The sequence below is a fragment of the Onychostruthus taczanowskii genome, unplaced genomic scaffold (genome assembly GCF_017590055.1).
Source record: "Onychostruthus taczanowskii isolate IOZ18803 unplaced genomic scaffold, ASM1759005v1 scaffold9, whole genome shotgun sequence".
NCBI lineage: Eukaryota > Metazoa > Chordata > Aves > Passeriformes > Passeridae > Onychostruthus > Onychostruthus taczanowskii.
This window is the reverse complement of record NW_024506993.1, coordinates 10449926-10465319: the sequence shown is the minus strand read 5'-3', so window position 1 is coordinate 10465319 and position 15394 is coordinate 10449926.

The following is a 15394-nucleotide window of genomic DNA, read 5'->3' as shown; positions in this document are numbered from 1 at the left end:
GTGGTATTCACATGCCCTCTGAACAGAGAAAAGCTGTGAGACAAGCAGAGAAGAAGGAAACACAATTATCTCTCTTGCTGTGCCTGTGTTGTGCCATAGTAGAATGCAATATGGAGATTATTTACCCAAAGTGAGGATGTTTTGTTCCCTTGCCCTATCAGGGCCAAGAAGTGTGTGTGTGGACTGTCACAAGACAGTACAAGAAAATCAGAGATGGGTGCAGTTCTGTGCAGTTGTGAGCAAGGGTGAGTGCGAGGCAGATTCTCTTTAGAGGCAATGTATATAGTATAGAATAATAAAGTAATTATTTAGCCTTCTGATGATGGAGTCAGATGCATCATTTTCTCTCCCTCCACAACATCTGAGTCTCCCTTGATTTACAGTAAGTCAGCAATACCCCATTGCTGCATGAGGAAAAACACTCTGGAAACAGAGAAAATGGCTACTGAAAGTTTTCAATATTATTTCAGAACTACTTTGACTGTGGCATTTCACTTGACCCTTTTGTTTTGTTTTCCCTTTTTTGTCCTTCACCTTTTCTCACATGAGTCAAAGCTTCTGGTTTTTAATGAGTCTCATAGAGTTGCAAAAAAATCTACATAAACCCTTAGTATTCCCTCTTCAGTAGTCCTTCAGCCAGACAGATGGTTGAAAATTTTCCCTCTAATCTGTTGGTTTTTTTTTTTTTGAAAAAAAGACATGTTTATTGTGTGAAGTATCTGCTTCACAGCAAAAACTTCAATTATTCCTCAGAAAAACAAATATTAAAAAATGAAAACATTTTGACGGAAACCCTAAATACTTCAGCCAAAAAAAAAAAAATCCGATCCACAATGTGTGTGTTTTTGTCTCTATTAAAATACTTTGATTTGGAAATGCTGCCACACAGGGGATTTTGTCAGAGCAATTCTCGTTCTCATTCCCCACATGGACTGAATGCCCTAAATCTGCTGCCTCCTTGGTGGTGGGCATGGCAGAGGTCCTGGGGCACTGCCTCCCCTCTTCAGGGAGGAAATCCTCTGAGAAGGAATGTGAGCAGGAGGTCTCACCTACAAAGACAGGGAGAGCCTGGAGTGGTTCATATCTGACTAGTATGGGATACCACAGGGACATTATTAATATGAAATATCTCTGCTTGGGAATATGATATTTCAGGGTTTGTATTTCCTTTAAAATACTGGATTTAGAAAAAAGCCACGCTTTTTGTGCTTTTGTTAATGACTTTTGTGGGGAGTTGCACATTGCTCAGCCAGCTTTAGTCACTGTGAGGAGTGGTTAAATCTTTATTAAGCCTCAGGTGCCTTCCCAGTGCAAGCCTGGAGATTCACACATGGGTAGCCAGGATGTGTTTCCTTTTCCCATGAGTGGTGAGGGATGCCTGACCTCTGACCCTGCCATGCTGCTCAGTACTGACTCCTGGAGCATCAGGCTGGATGCTGAGGAGGTGGGGAGGATATTCCTGCCCATACTTGCTTATGCATTAGGATCAAACTGTTCTGCAGAGCAGAAATGGAAAGATGGAGAGTTTTCAAATCTCCTGGCAAGAACATGGGGAGGAAAATGAGACACATTACTTGACTCCCTCCAGACTGAGCAGTGGGAAGGGCTGCAGGTACCCCCAGCCCCCCTGAGCCAGGTTTGTTCTGCCCACTCTCCAAAGCAGCTAAACAAGCCCAGGCTGTCAGCGTGGTGGATGAGCTCTGGCCCTGTGCCATCCTGGTGTGGTCACCCCATTTGTGGTCAGCTCAGCACCTCGTCAGCACTTGCTTGCATCTCCTTAGTGCACCCAAGGCAGTCATCTTTCATGCCTCTCCCCTCTTCTCACAGCCCACCAGGGTTTCATCTGCATATTTACAAGACAAACTGACTTTCCTGATTTACCACGAAAATAAATTTCATGATGAATTAAGGGAAGGTGTCTTGAAAATTTAAGAAGGCTCAAAGTATTTCTCCTGATGCAGCTCAGGCCTAAAATGTTCCTGTTGGGATAAATGGAAATAAATCCCCTGCTTCTTTCAGCCTGCAACTTAAAAAGCAACCCCCAATTTTCCAGCAATAGAGAGAGCTATGAGGCCCAGAGAAGTATCAAACTCTTGATTACAGCTTTGCTGAAAAACATTGTTCTGATGTGTCTGGAGACGAGATAATAGGCAGTGTTTTAGTTTAAAATAAGAGGCATTTCATGAACAAAGATCCCAGTGTGCAGAGACAGGGGAATATTGAAACTGTCTGTTGGTGCTCTCTAGATTTGCCTGTCTGGATTGTACAGCCATTAAGTTTTCCCAGAAGTCCCACTTTTGGAGAAGCTGCACCACCAGCTCCTTGCAGTGGATCCAGAGAGGCAGTAGTGCCAGCTGAGAGAAATTTAAGTACATGGAGAAAAAAAGAGCCTTTGTAGATCTGATCCTTGTGTTACTGGATAGAGTAGCTTTTTCTTGCTGTCTTCACCTGCTACTGTGTTGTGCAGTTAGACAGTGTAAATAACAATTTTTATTTGCATTTTATCTTCCCTGAATTTGAGCTTAGTCTGTTTTCAGCATGGATGGTTTGATATTTAGGCACATTTTACTGCAGTAATGTCATTGTTATTAAAAGTATGGCAGTGGAATATCTTTAAATACCCAACTTGTGAATTACTGCAGATGACCCACAGTCTTGCAGGAAAAATGAGTTTAATGGCATAGTCTGAAATCTGGTGTTGCAGAGGTCCAGAGAAGATGTGTTTCCAAGTGACCACTTAATGAAAGGGAAGGCTTTTCATGTCATGGAGAGAATGTCTGATTGTACTGAGCTTCCACCCAAACTCAGCAGAAGAGAACAGATTAAGAAGCCACTCTCAGTCTTTAAGGGCTTTGAGTTGCCTCTGTAGGTGAACCAGCAGCCTTGGAGACACTAAAATGCAGATCCAGTGGAAGTTTAGTATCACCAGCCTCCGCCAGAGACACTCCATCACCATTTGTCTTGTGTTGTTTTGTTGCATGGGGATCACTGAAACAAACCCTGAAGTCTGCTAGCAACCAAATGCATTTGAACAGCTCAGATTTAATAATGAATATCTTCTGCTTTTCATTAGGGATGTGCAGCTTCCAGGCTTCCTGATATGAATCCAGAGGAGCTGGCAATAAAGGGAAACCAGCAGCCCATGCATAATGGAGCTGGGCTTGTGCTGACACAGCTCTCTCTTTTGTCTCAAACCTTTGTGAGTGGGTACAGAACTCCCAGGGGACTGATTGTGTGGGATGGCAGGTTCTGTGCAAGGTTCAGGCCACTTCCCCTAGCATTTCCCACCTGACCAGTGTCAGCATCTGCAGTTCCAGTTCTTGGTGTTCCACCTCAGGGATCCACTTTGGTGTGCCTTTATCCACCTGAATTGCTCAGCACACAATTTGCTGTCCTCTGACACAAACTTCTCCCCCTCTAGCTTGGACTCTGAACTCCTTTCATGTTGTTCCAGTGGACAGAGTGGCTAAACTGCTCTTTAACCTCACATCTGAGCTTTCCCCAGGGCTCTTCCATGACATTTCTCCTGCCTCTGCTCTGCTGGTACCTTGCTGTCGAGTTGAGGTAAATATGGTAAATAAATCACTTAGGATTTGGCATGAGGGGCTAGATCTTGACTTACTGACCTGGGGAGAGGTTAAAAAATACCTCATTAACACTGCCTTCTAAAACAATCCTCTCAAACTGACAAGTCTCCCAAATGTGAGTTTTCCAAGGAATAAAAAAAGCATGTGCTTTGTTTTGAACATGAAGTTTCATGCTCAGTTCAAATGACCATGGTTTGTCACCTCACCTACAACTCAATGACTGTGATGTTGGTTTTTGCCTGTGTGTTTCCCCATACACCTTACTTGCCAAAGACTTCTGTTCCTCCTCCCAGCTCAGCTACAAGTGCATCTTTGCCTGGTCTGGACAGACATCACAGGCTAAAGGTCACAAGGTGAGGCCTTTGCCCAGCTCTGCTGCTTCCTGGATTGAGTGACCATTACCCTTCCATGGGCCATGCCTTCCTCCCTCTCCACAGGAGGGTTCAGAGCTTCTTTCCCAAGAGCTGGGGGAGTGACAAAAGGGCACAGCACCTGTGCCAGCCATGAGGAGACCTGTTAGCCTGTGGCAGGCAACCAGACAGGCCCAATGAGCTGGTGCTTGGAAAGAGCATCCTGAAACACGGAGGAAAACAAAGACACCTGTCTAGAAAAATGCTGAGCAAATCAGAATAGGAGCATCCTAAACGAATTGTCTGTCTTAGAGAGGAAAGGAAAAGTATAACCCTCTGTTTCTTTATGCAAGGGGTTGCATTCATCTCAATTCTTCGAGGCAGATATTTCCACTTGAGCTGGGCACCCCAGGCTCCAATTATAGCCAAGGACAGACACAGGCAGTCAGCCTAATGTCTGTAATAGCACGAGATGAACTGCACTTTAAAAAGCCTATTATTCTTTCTAGCCTGTAAAATAAACCTATGATGAGTGGATTAGTTCTCCGAATAAGAATATGAAATTAATCCCATTTCTGATTTCTGAGTATCTCAGTGCAGAATTCTCCACCCTCCTACAGTTTGATACTGGATTGGTCACAAAAAGACTCCACAGTTTCCACAAACTGGATTCTTGAATGCAACTTCTGGAGTTTTTAACCAGACCAGGCAGTGGGTGGTATAAAATACCTGGGGATTAAGGCTGTTTGAACATTTCCAGAACTGTCAATCTTGTTTTCTTGTCTTTCCTGAAGCAAACAACAAGCTAAGTTTTCTATGTCAGGCAATACCAAATCATACCTCAATTTTATAAACTCCTTTATATCTTGAGATACTGGTAATTATGGGTGACAGTAATTGAGATGGACTATTGGAGATTAATTTATTGCAGCCTAAGGTATGTATCAGACCAAATATACGTTCCTTAGCAGCAGTGAAATGAAGTGTGAGCCACAGAGCCCCTATCTCTGTCCTTGGTCCATGTGGCAAGCCAGTATATTTTATAATTATTTATATATATATTATATGTATTATTACGTAAATGTATGTATATATAAAAATATAGAGTGTATATATATAATATATATATATAATTATGTATGTATATACTTTTTTTTTTTTATATAATGCTTTAGGGGACATTTTTAAGTTCAATGGACTTTCTGACCCCAGGAGCTTGCAGATGAAAGGCTGAAGTCCATCATGCCAGACTAACAGACATCTTTTCTCCGTGTCTTGACTGTGAGTAACCATAAGCTGTACAAAATATCCCAAATACAGTCTTGCTACTGCCTTGGCATCTGTTCTTCCCTTTTTTTCATGAAAACTCTGTTCTGATGACATTTTTTCTACCATAGATGACTAATAAATTAGTCTTTCAACAGAAAGATTTACAGAGGACAGGGGTCCTCCTTTCCCTCCCTATCTGTGCCATAAAAATTCTTAATTATGTAGCATCCAAGTGCATGACTTTTCAAACTGTTGTGTGTTTCTTTCACATTTCTGTCTACTTCCAATGGCATTTCCCTTTCTCTATGTGTAGCTCTGCTCTGCTCCTGCCCCTGTGCTGCCACACAGCTCCCACTCCCCAGCTTTCACCCATCAGTCCTTCCCCGCCAAAACCCAGCAGGACCCAGCCTGCAGCCACAGAATTAATTGGAGGCAGCGACAACGCTGGAGTTAATTAATCCCACCAAGCCAACGGCAGGAAGTTCCTGATTTCTCATTGCTGCTCTCAGCATGTCTGATGAGATGCTCCCACCAGGAAAGGACTTCATCCCAGCCAGGGCTGGGGAATTCACCCACCCCGGTGCAGAGCTGACACGTGAGCCCTGCCTCCTCTCTGCTCTCTCACACAGCTCCAAAGATGAAGAGCAAAACGGCTTCATGAACCCTCACCCTGTAACAAACCACACACACCTCTCACAGCTGAGCCCCCATGCCCTCAGTCTCACTGGCACTGTCAGGCCCCGTAACACTTCTCATTCCTAGGGAATTCACTCCTCCCACCTGAAAATCACTGAGTGCACTGTCCCTGCTGGAAAGCCTAAAGCTGATGCTGTCTGCATCCTCAACTGCCAGCAAGCTGCAAAACTTTGGTGCATTTGGAATTTAGCCACTGTGCATCTGTAAGCCCTGAGGATAAACTGTTCCCGCTGAGCTGCAGAGACTGGGAAGCTACTCCTGTTAAACAACATCTCCTGAAGCTGACCTTGTAAATCTTGTAAACCACCAAGAAGGTGCTGTATTTAAAACTGGGAGTGATGGAGTCAGGACAGGGAACACAGGGAAAGGAAAAGTACAAGAAAATTGTCACAGTGCTGCTCCCTCCATCCGCACCCCAGGTCTGGGCAGTGGAAATCTAACCTTGCTCTGAATTACCCCTACCTCAGGTTCCTGAATCCAGTTTAATGCCATAAAAACTAGGCTTGTCCCCAGCTGTTTTTTCTAGATTTATGAAGTTTTCTTCACAGCACCTGCTTTCCAGCAGGTTTATTACCAGCAGCTGCTAACAAGTACTGCTGGCTTGGTGGCTCACCACAATTCCTCTGTTTATTTGCTTGGGATTTTAGTAGGTTGCCATGTTGTTGGCAGTGAAAAATCTTGGTTCAACTGATTGGTTTGAGTTGCTGGCAAGGAAGACTAGAGCTATGATGCATAAATTGTCTTGGAAACAGAAATACCTGTGATGGAAAAAATGAAGTCCTTCAGTTTGTAACCCAGGCAGAGCATCACTGCAAGTCACTGAAATCCAAGAAGAGCACTGGAGCCCACTCATACAGCACTGTTAGTGAATTTAGGCTCTTTGGAAGGAGCCATTAACATTAGTTTAGTTATTTTCAAGCAGAAGTTGGCAATCTTTAGCCTGCAAAATTTCCCATAATTTATTGACACTTACACATCTTTCTTTTCTTCAGAAACACTGCTGGTTTCAATTAGCGCAAATTAATCAATAGCAGGGGGGCCACGCTGAGTCGCAGCGAAAGGCAGGTGAGGAGTGCTGGCTGCATGTTAAACACAGAGATATGTAAAAGTGACAACTGGAGTTGTTGTGGAGCTGAGCAGTGGGGCAGGGAGAAGGGGGAGCTGCACAGCTCCAGGGCTGCAGCACAGCGTGCACTGCAGGATGAATATGCCTGCTTTTAATTATGGTTGCAAAATTTTAATAAATGTGAATATGTGTGTGTGTGTGTGTGTGTGTGTGTGTGTGTGTGTGTGTGTGTGTGTGTGTGACAAGCCTCCCCTTGTGCATGCTCCACAGATGATGAGAGATGTTTCCGCTCCTGCTTGCCATGGTGTGGAATCATTCAGGGTTTTTTTTATCTCACTGGGAAGCTTGGTTTTGCTGGGTTTGTCAGTCAGAGAGGGATTGTATCAGTTACACCTGCACACAGTTAGTGCTGCATGAATCTGCCTGGGGCTCTGTATGTGTCCGTGCTCTCAGCTTCCTCACACATCCTTGCTCTTGTGCCCACTTCTGCAGGTACTGCCAGAACCGGGACCCTTGGGCATCCTGGTCCCCCAGAAAACTGTGCAGTTTTGGCCATTTTCAAAGAACAGCCCCGATGCTCACTGCTGTATCTAAGGTGGTGGTCAGACCACCATCTTAGAGCTGTCAGTGGAGACAGTCAGGGACAGTGAGAGGAAAATCAGTGGAGAAAGCATTTTTCAATTTAAAAGGCATAACTTCCTTGAATTAACACAGGGGTTGTGTGCTTTGGGTTGGATGGTCAGATACAACTCCTGATTTTCTCCTCTGGTCACAGAGCAGTCTGACAGCTCTGAGCAGGGCCAGCCTATCATGTAATCCCAGAATGGTTTAGGTTGGAAGGGATCTTAAAGATCATTCATCATCATTCATCTTGCTGTAGGTAGGGACACCTTCCACTAGACCAGCTTGCTCAAAGCCCATCCAACCAGCCCTACTTCCAGGCGTGGGGCATCCACATCTTCTCTGGGCTACCTGCTCCAGTCCCTCACCACCCCACAGTAAATAATTTCTGCTTAATATCCAATCTAAATCGACTCTCAGTTTGAAGCCCAAGTTACCCTTTCACTCCTTTTTTTCCCTCTATGTGTTATGTGCAGGCAGGGCTTTCCCTCTTGCAGCTCTTCCAGCTCCTCAGTGCTGGAGTGTTTCTGAATGTCCCTACCAAGCCATCACAGCATCTGCAGCCTCGGCACAGACACCCTTACACCTTGTCCACATGGTACTCTCACTGGGTATGACAAGCCACACTCTACCTGCTTTTCTTTCCCAGATCTGCAGGATCAAACCATTGCAAACTCACACGTTCCTTTCTTTGTCTTTCTTCCTGCCATATCCCAGGCAGCAGCAGCAGCAATAATCATTCCAGGATCAAAACCTACTTTCTAATATCCAGCTTTGGTTGATGATGATGTATGAAGCAGAGAGAAAAGAGACAGCTTGATTTTCATAGGCTAGGTGTTGACCCTGCTGGGCTTAGTGTAGCATGAAACTAGTTTTGACTAGTAAACTGAATAAATATACCAGGGAAGCTGTAGAGGGGCAATATATATGCAACACTAAGGTGCCATTTTTGCAAAATGACTTTGATTCATCAGAGGGATAAGCTGATGCCCAATGCATTAGAAATCCTCTGAACAGAAGCTCAGGGAAATATTTAAATTCATAATCTGTTTGCAGGAAACAGCTTCCTCTTCTCCTTCTAAATGTGAAGCCATTTGGCAGAGCAGCTCAGGGCAAAGCCCATGGGACATGGTGCTGCCAGGCAGCCCAAGGAATGTGGCAAGGAGGGGAACAAAGGCCTCCCTGCTGCACTGCCAGGTCTGCAGGAGCCAAGAGAGTCCCTGCATGACAGTGTAGTAGAAGGAGCAAGAGCTGGTTTGTTAGCTGAAAAATTATGTGTCCTGTGAAATTCCATCTATGTCGAAGCAGTAAAGTAAATGGCTGGGAGCTGGTTTCTTTGCAGTACAGGACTTGACAGAAGGATGATAAAAATAATGGTTATTTCAGCTCACAAGAACTCTTCCCCGGCAGGGCCCCATGGTTCTGGCATGTCCTTCAGAGCTCAGTGCTCTGGCAAGAGGCCCATCTTTCTGGATCTGCACCACAGCACCATCCATGGCAGAGGACTAAAATTCTGACAGATTTAAGTTTCAGGTGTGTCACAAAGAAAGAGGTATTTCTGGTTGAATCCAGAGAGATCTGAAACTGATCCTCTGCTTACCCAAACTCAAGGGTGGCTGTGCCCATGACTGCAGCGTGAGTCTACCTCAAAGGGCAAATCCTGTTCTTTGCTTCCATGGAAGGGGTGCTGAGAAGCACTCCTTACCTTACCAGGATTTTGGTGGATGCACTATGGAAGAAGCACAGACTCAGCAGACATCCTAATCAAAATGCTTTTGAAGCTGTATCTTCCCTAGCAGGAACCAAGATGGCCAACCTTGGTGTGCTCCAAACTGGTCAGATGTAATTCCAACCTGGCATAAGAGCCATATATATGGTCATTTTAGCAGGATGCTGCTCTCTCCTTAGTGAAAACATTCCCTAAAGGAGTCTAGCACATCTTAATGAATTATGGGGCATTTCCCTTTAATTCCTGCAGCAGCAGGCCGTAATAACAAAAATACTGCATCTGTTGTCTTCATTTACACTCCACTGCCTGACTGTGATTTTTGGATTGCCCTTGAATACACAGACTGGGAATTCTGCTGTCCACAACTACAGCCCCTGCATGGTGAGGGCTGCCCTCACCAAGCTGGGTAAGTCTGGAGGTAAAGGAATCACCTTATTCTTGCACAACATGGCACAGGCCTGCTCATAATCAAAGAAAATCAGGGCTCTTACTATTGCTGTCCTATGGTAGGACAATAAATAGTTGGATTGAGGTCAGTGGATTTTGTGGGCAAGAGGACACTCTATATATTTTTCCTTCTGGGCAACAATGGCTTCCACTGAGGAAAGAGCAAATATAATAAAGAAAATCTTCTCATATTGAAATACATTTTTCTATTAAGTATAGAGGTCAAAGTAGAAAAAGTGAGAGAAGAAGAGATCCTGGCAAAGGTTTATTTAATATAAGCTACTTTTTTTTTTTTTTTTTGAGTTTCAGAGGATAAATTGAGCATTTTAATGTATTCCATAATGCTGCAGAAACATGACCTTGAAGTTAGCACAGAAATCTATTTCAGCTTTTATTTAGCAGCTGTGTAGCCTTTCAGAATATGAACTTTAATAGGAGTAGAGTTAACAACCAATTGTCTTCACTCAGGCATGATCATAATCTGATTCATGAACACATACTCTTCTCTATTGCTATTTGTTTAATTTTCCATCCTTTGAAATAAGTGCTCAATTCTCTATTCTAGCTCCTAGATCAAGACTTAGGGCCCCTGCGTGTTTTATCTGCTTATGTGAAGGAGAAGCACTTGGGAGAATAGAAGCACACTCCAATCACTCAGAGAGCTTTTGCTGCCCTGAGAAGACTTCCACAGAGCCCACAGTTCTTCCCAAACTGATCTATCTTGCACTTATTTTCAAGAAAATAAAATCGGAATTTTCTTCCTCTGGAATTAATTGAAATATGTTTCCAACTTCAAAGAGAGGTTTTCAAAAAAAAAAAATTGTTTCAAGTTGCAAAATTCACTAAAATTAATTTCTCTATCTCTGTGTCTCTCTCCCTTTTTTGTTTGTTAGTTTTTTTGGGGTTTTTTTTAGGGGAGGAAACAGGTATTTGGTAGACATATATTTTGGTAACAATAAAATACTGTGATGGGAGAAATCACACTGTGCAGAGTATGTTTTTGCCCAGCCCATGATATAACAGGATAACAGCAGCCACCTCTCATTAAAAACAAGGACTTTGTAGCAGTAGACTAACAACTTGCAAAAATATGAAGAATGAAGAACCAACAACGAGCGAGCCCTGTTCCAGTCTACTTGCTGGCTTCTTGATTGATGGGCTGGAGGAAAGAAGCAGCATCTCTTGATAAGACACATTTCAGTGCTGGGCTCCTGCTCTGCCTGTCTGGCGGCTGAGCACAGAGCCCTGCCCTGCTCCGTCGGACGCCTTTGCTCAGCACCGCCCTTATCCCATCTGACAGCCCCATCCAGAGGTCTCCTGCACTGCCCCATCCCAGTCCCATCCTTTGAGGGACCAAAGAGCCTGCCCTCTCTTTCCCCTTCCAGTCATCTCTGGCAAAGGCACGAAAAGGGAGAGGAGGCAGAGGCGAGGAAGGAAGTCATAGTGAGCGGTGTAAATGAACGGAGAAGGAAGAAGTTATCCACCCAAAAAAACGTACGCAGAGTGAGTGTGGCTGACAAACTGTCACTGCCAGTGTCCTTCACTTCCCTCGCTGTCATTTGTAATTCATCAGAAGCAGAGAGAGGACTCAGAATCATAACAGGGTGGCGTCTTCCATCACAAGAAACTCCGTTCTTCTAATTAACTTTCCCACTGACCCGGAGACAAACACTCTGTGTGTGTGTGCGTGGAGCGCAGAGAGAGCCAGAGAGGGGGATTGCACTCTGATGTCTCCACGTTTACAACACTGCTGTTTGACTGGTTTGTGGGGAGAGGGGGGGATTAATTTGTGCCTCTAAAGCATGCATGGATAGTCTTTAAATTTGCTTGAAACAGAGGTTTCCTTTGCCTGTTGTGATCTGCCCTTGTCTGAAGGGAAACGTGCTTCCTGTGCAGCACAGCAAACAGCATGGAGAGTCCATCCAGATGATCCTGAAGGAGTTCTCTGAGTCTTTTTGTGTGAAAAACAGATTTCTGGGCCTCATCCCTCTGTCATGGATGCTGACTTCACACAACTGTTACCAAACCCACCCCTCATCCCTCTTATGGACAGGCAGATGGAGGACCAAAGCTGTGCTCCAGGGAGGACTGTGCTAAATCAGACCAAAGATTCAGCTCATTACGTCTGTTTCCTTAAACACTGGACAATAATAGATGTTTAGGAGTAATTTTTAAAAATTGGGTGGAAAAATAGGTGTAAAGCTCTCAATTTCTTGGCCAGTGGTTTGTGGCCCAAGGACTCCCATAGATCTGGGGAGAGGTGATGTTTTAATCTGCTCAGGGATTGAGTTGGGGATGGGTCACAGGAATCCAGGTGCACAAAAACAAGGTTTCAAAAAGCTTCAAGGTTTTCAAAATAAGATGGCAAGGCTTTGAAAAAGATATGCTAAAATATAGTCAGTCAACCATTCCATAAAACTTGATGTTGAAGAACTGATTTATTATCGATGCCATGAGATGAAATAATTTTTTAATGTTCCTTTTGTAATTGAGCAGTAAGATCCTAATGGACTATAGCCAGGCTGGACCTAAATGTTAGAACAAGCTACCCTGAAAGCAGTAACTGCCTGATGCAACAGCCTGGAAATCTTGGGGTGACTTGACATAAATTAACAAGTAGAGGTTTATAATGCATTAAATATTACAATTAATCTTACAGTCAGTGAAGCAGCTTCTCTGTGAGTTATTTTGGTGTCAAATTACATTTTACTTTACTCTCCCTGAATCCCCTGATCTCGCTTAAGATGCAATAAATTTTATATTCACAACACCAATCAGTAGAGTAAAAACTGTTAAAGAGGAAGGTAAAAATGGCGCTGCTTATTTAGAAAATAGCTGGCTACAACAACCTTATATAATCTATGTCTCTCAAAATCACTTATTACTTTAAGGAGGTGGGATTGGTGGCCACACAGGTTCTGTGAAGCCTGTCCAGGCTGCAGGCTGCTTCCTAGGCTGCTCTGTGGAACCCACATGCCATAATGCCAGATAAAGCTCAGCCAACAGTGCCTCTGCCATGAAGCACAAAGCATTTCCACAGTTATTATGTTCAATTAGTTTTCTGTCTAGTTTGAGCAATGACATCTGAGGACTTTTTTTTTGTAATGAAATATGCCTACAATACATCCTCCCATCCAATTCCTCATTGCATGGATAGGATTATTTCCTTATACCATGTATGAGGAAACCAACGGCAAGCTAAGCACATTGCAGAGCCCACCACATGTCTGGTAGGCACTTTAAGAAGTTTATGAGGGCAGCAACTTGTCATTTGACTGGTCATTTGCAAAAGATATATGAAACATAGTCAGGCGAGCAGAGCATGAAGTGTTGTTTATTGCTGGGAGTTTGATGGGTCCTTCCATGGGGAGAGGTGTCAGATGCAGGATGACCTTGGGGCTCATCAGTCCTACTGAAAAGAGGCAGATGAGATTAAGACTCTTGTCTGTATTTGTGCACATGCAGCCAGAAGTGCGGGGAAGAGCCGGTGGAACCCAATCTGTGAGAGTTGGGATCAGCTATAAAGAGGGGTAAAGTGGGTAGAGTGTGTAGATGAAGAAGGCGTTTACATAAATTTGACTTTGGGAATTGACTGACACATGATCAGCTAATTGGGAGAGCTCAGCAGAGCCCTCAGTCCCCTGGTATGGAAGGTCATGTCCTCCACCTCAAGCACTGGCCAATGTTTCTGGAGGACCAACATTCAGGCTTGAGAATCTAAATGCTCTTTTGGGTTTTCCAGGCTGTTTAATTCACTCAGCTAGAAATAATCCTGGTGTTCAGCAGGGCACGGCGGGATGTCTGCTGGGAGGTCATGGATTAATTTATTTAGTCTATAAATTAGGAAAAAATACTGGCCTCAAATGTAAGCAAGACAGATGCTGAGGAGAGGATTGCAAGCCAAAAACCATTAGCAGGAGCTTGCACACTCTGTGTGTGTGTATTAGCCCTGGGGTCAGCAGAGTGGGGGCCTGGAGCCTCCTGATTGCTGACGTGAGATGAAAAGCTCTTCAGCAAATCGGCCCTGATTTCACCTGCACTCAGCTACCAAGGGGGCTGTTTCTGAATGGCCAGGTGTGGCCTCCTGCCCCAAGCTTTGCCAACTTGCACATGGCTGAATGAATCTGCTAAAATGATCAGCTGGAAAATAGCTAATATCGTTAAATACCATTTAAGCTGTCATTTCTATGTGTAGAGTCAACACCCCTCATGATGAATGGGTCAGCTCTCACTTCAGGGAGCAATCATTGCAGGTGTGTTGCTGCCTTGGAAAAACATCAGGGTCTTGCTTTGCCCTGGCTTATATTTAAGCCTACACCACAGTTTATGTAAAGGCAAGATTGGGCCCTTAGGAACCATGTCTGTCACGAGGTGCATGAGAAAAAATAAAGGAAGAAACCTGATGTCAGATTCTTGATTTTGCTGAAGTTTCAACACAGCACAAATTCCCAAAGCCCCAGCAAGGAGCGCTGAAATTTTCTTTAGCAGACTAATGATGTTTGAGGCTATTTTTCTTGTTGCAGACAACTGCACACCAATAGCAACAAAAAAAGAGCCTAATGAACCTGCAGAAATGTATGGCCCTAATGAAGATGAAAGCTTCTCTTGCAGCCACCTTGCCTAGAAACACACACAAAAAAGGAGAAAATTAAAAAAAGAAAAGACAAGGTGCCAGCTGCTTGGAGAGATTTCAGACGCACAACTGGGTCTGCAAAAGGAAGAAAGGAAGGAAAGGAAGAAAAAGCTTTTTCCCTGGGGTTCTTCTACAGGATCATTCTTCATTGCAGCTGAGTTTGCATTAAATGGCACAGCTGGTTGGAGGAGGAAGGCTTCTGGGTGGAGGCAATACAGAGATATATATTTTTAATGGGCTCATAAGTTTCTGGAGAGAGAAATGAAGAGCAGTTAAGCTTCTTGAGCTGAATAGTTCTTCTGATTCCAAGAGCCCTGAGTGTTGCATTGCCTCTGGTGATTGTCAGCTCTCTGCGATCTTCACTCCATTTGTTATTTTATTTGTGTGAGAACAAACAGCCTATCCCCTGATAAGATTTACAACTAATGCTGAGCAGGATTGTACAGAAAATACCAAAACTTGTACTGTAAGGCTTGTTGGTTTTTACTGAGATCTGTTCCAGGATAGAAGACATTAGTTTACCAGCTTTCTCCTCTGGAAGCTGCCTTCGAGGCTCAATTTTTAAAATTATTTTCATGATGAAAGAAGTTTTTCTTTTATCTCCAGCCCCTTGTGATCTCTTGGAGTAGCAGGAAGTGTCAAGCATGGGGCTCACTGACTGAGTTTTGTGGGTAGGCAAGGCTGGACTGGCAGAAGATGCTGCCTGTCAGGTCTGAGGTGGGTTGGTGGAGCTGTGCTGCAGCCCCTGTCTACATCCTCACCAGTGCCACAACACAGAGCTGACATTTCCAAGAGCCAAGACTTTTTACACTCTGGCAAAACATTGATTTGAAGATACATAAAAACCAGCTGCCTCATGAATATTGTTTTCCAGTGAAGGGGAATAAAACTCACCAGCAGCAGACTTAAGTTCTGCCTTCAGCCCTTCTGCTAAAAGTCTTTGGGTCACCCTGAATTTAAGAGCTGAGTTTGAGATGTTTTGTATGGGGTATGTTT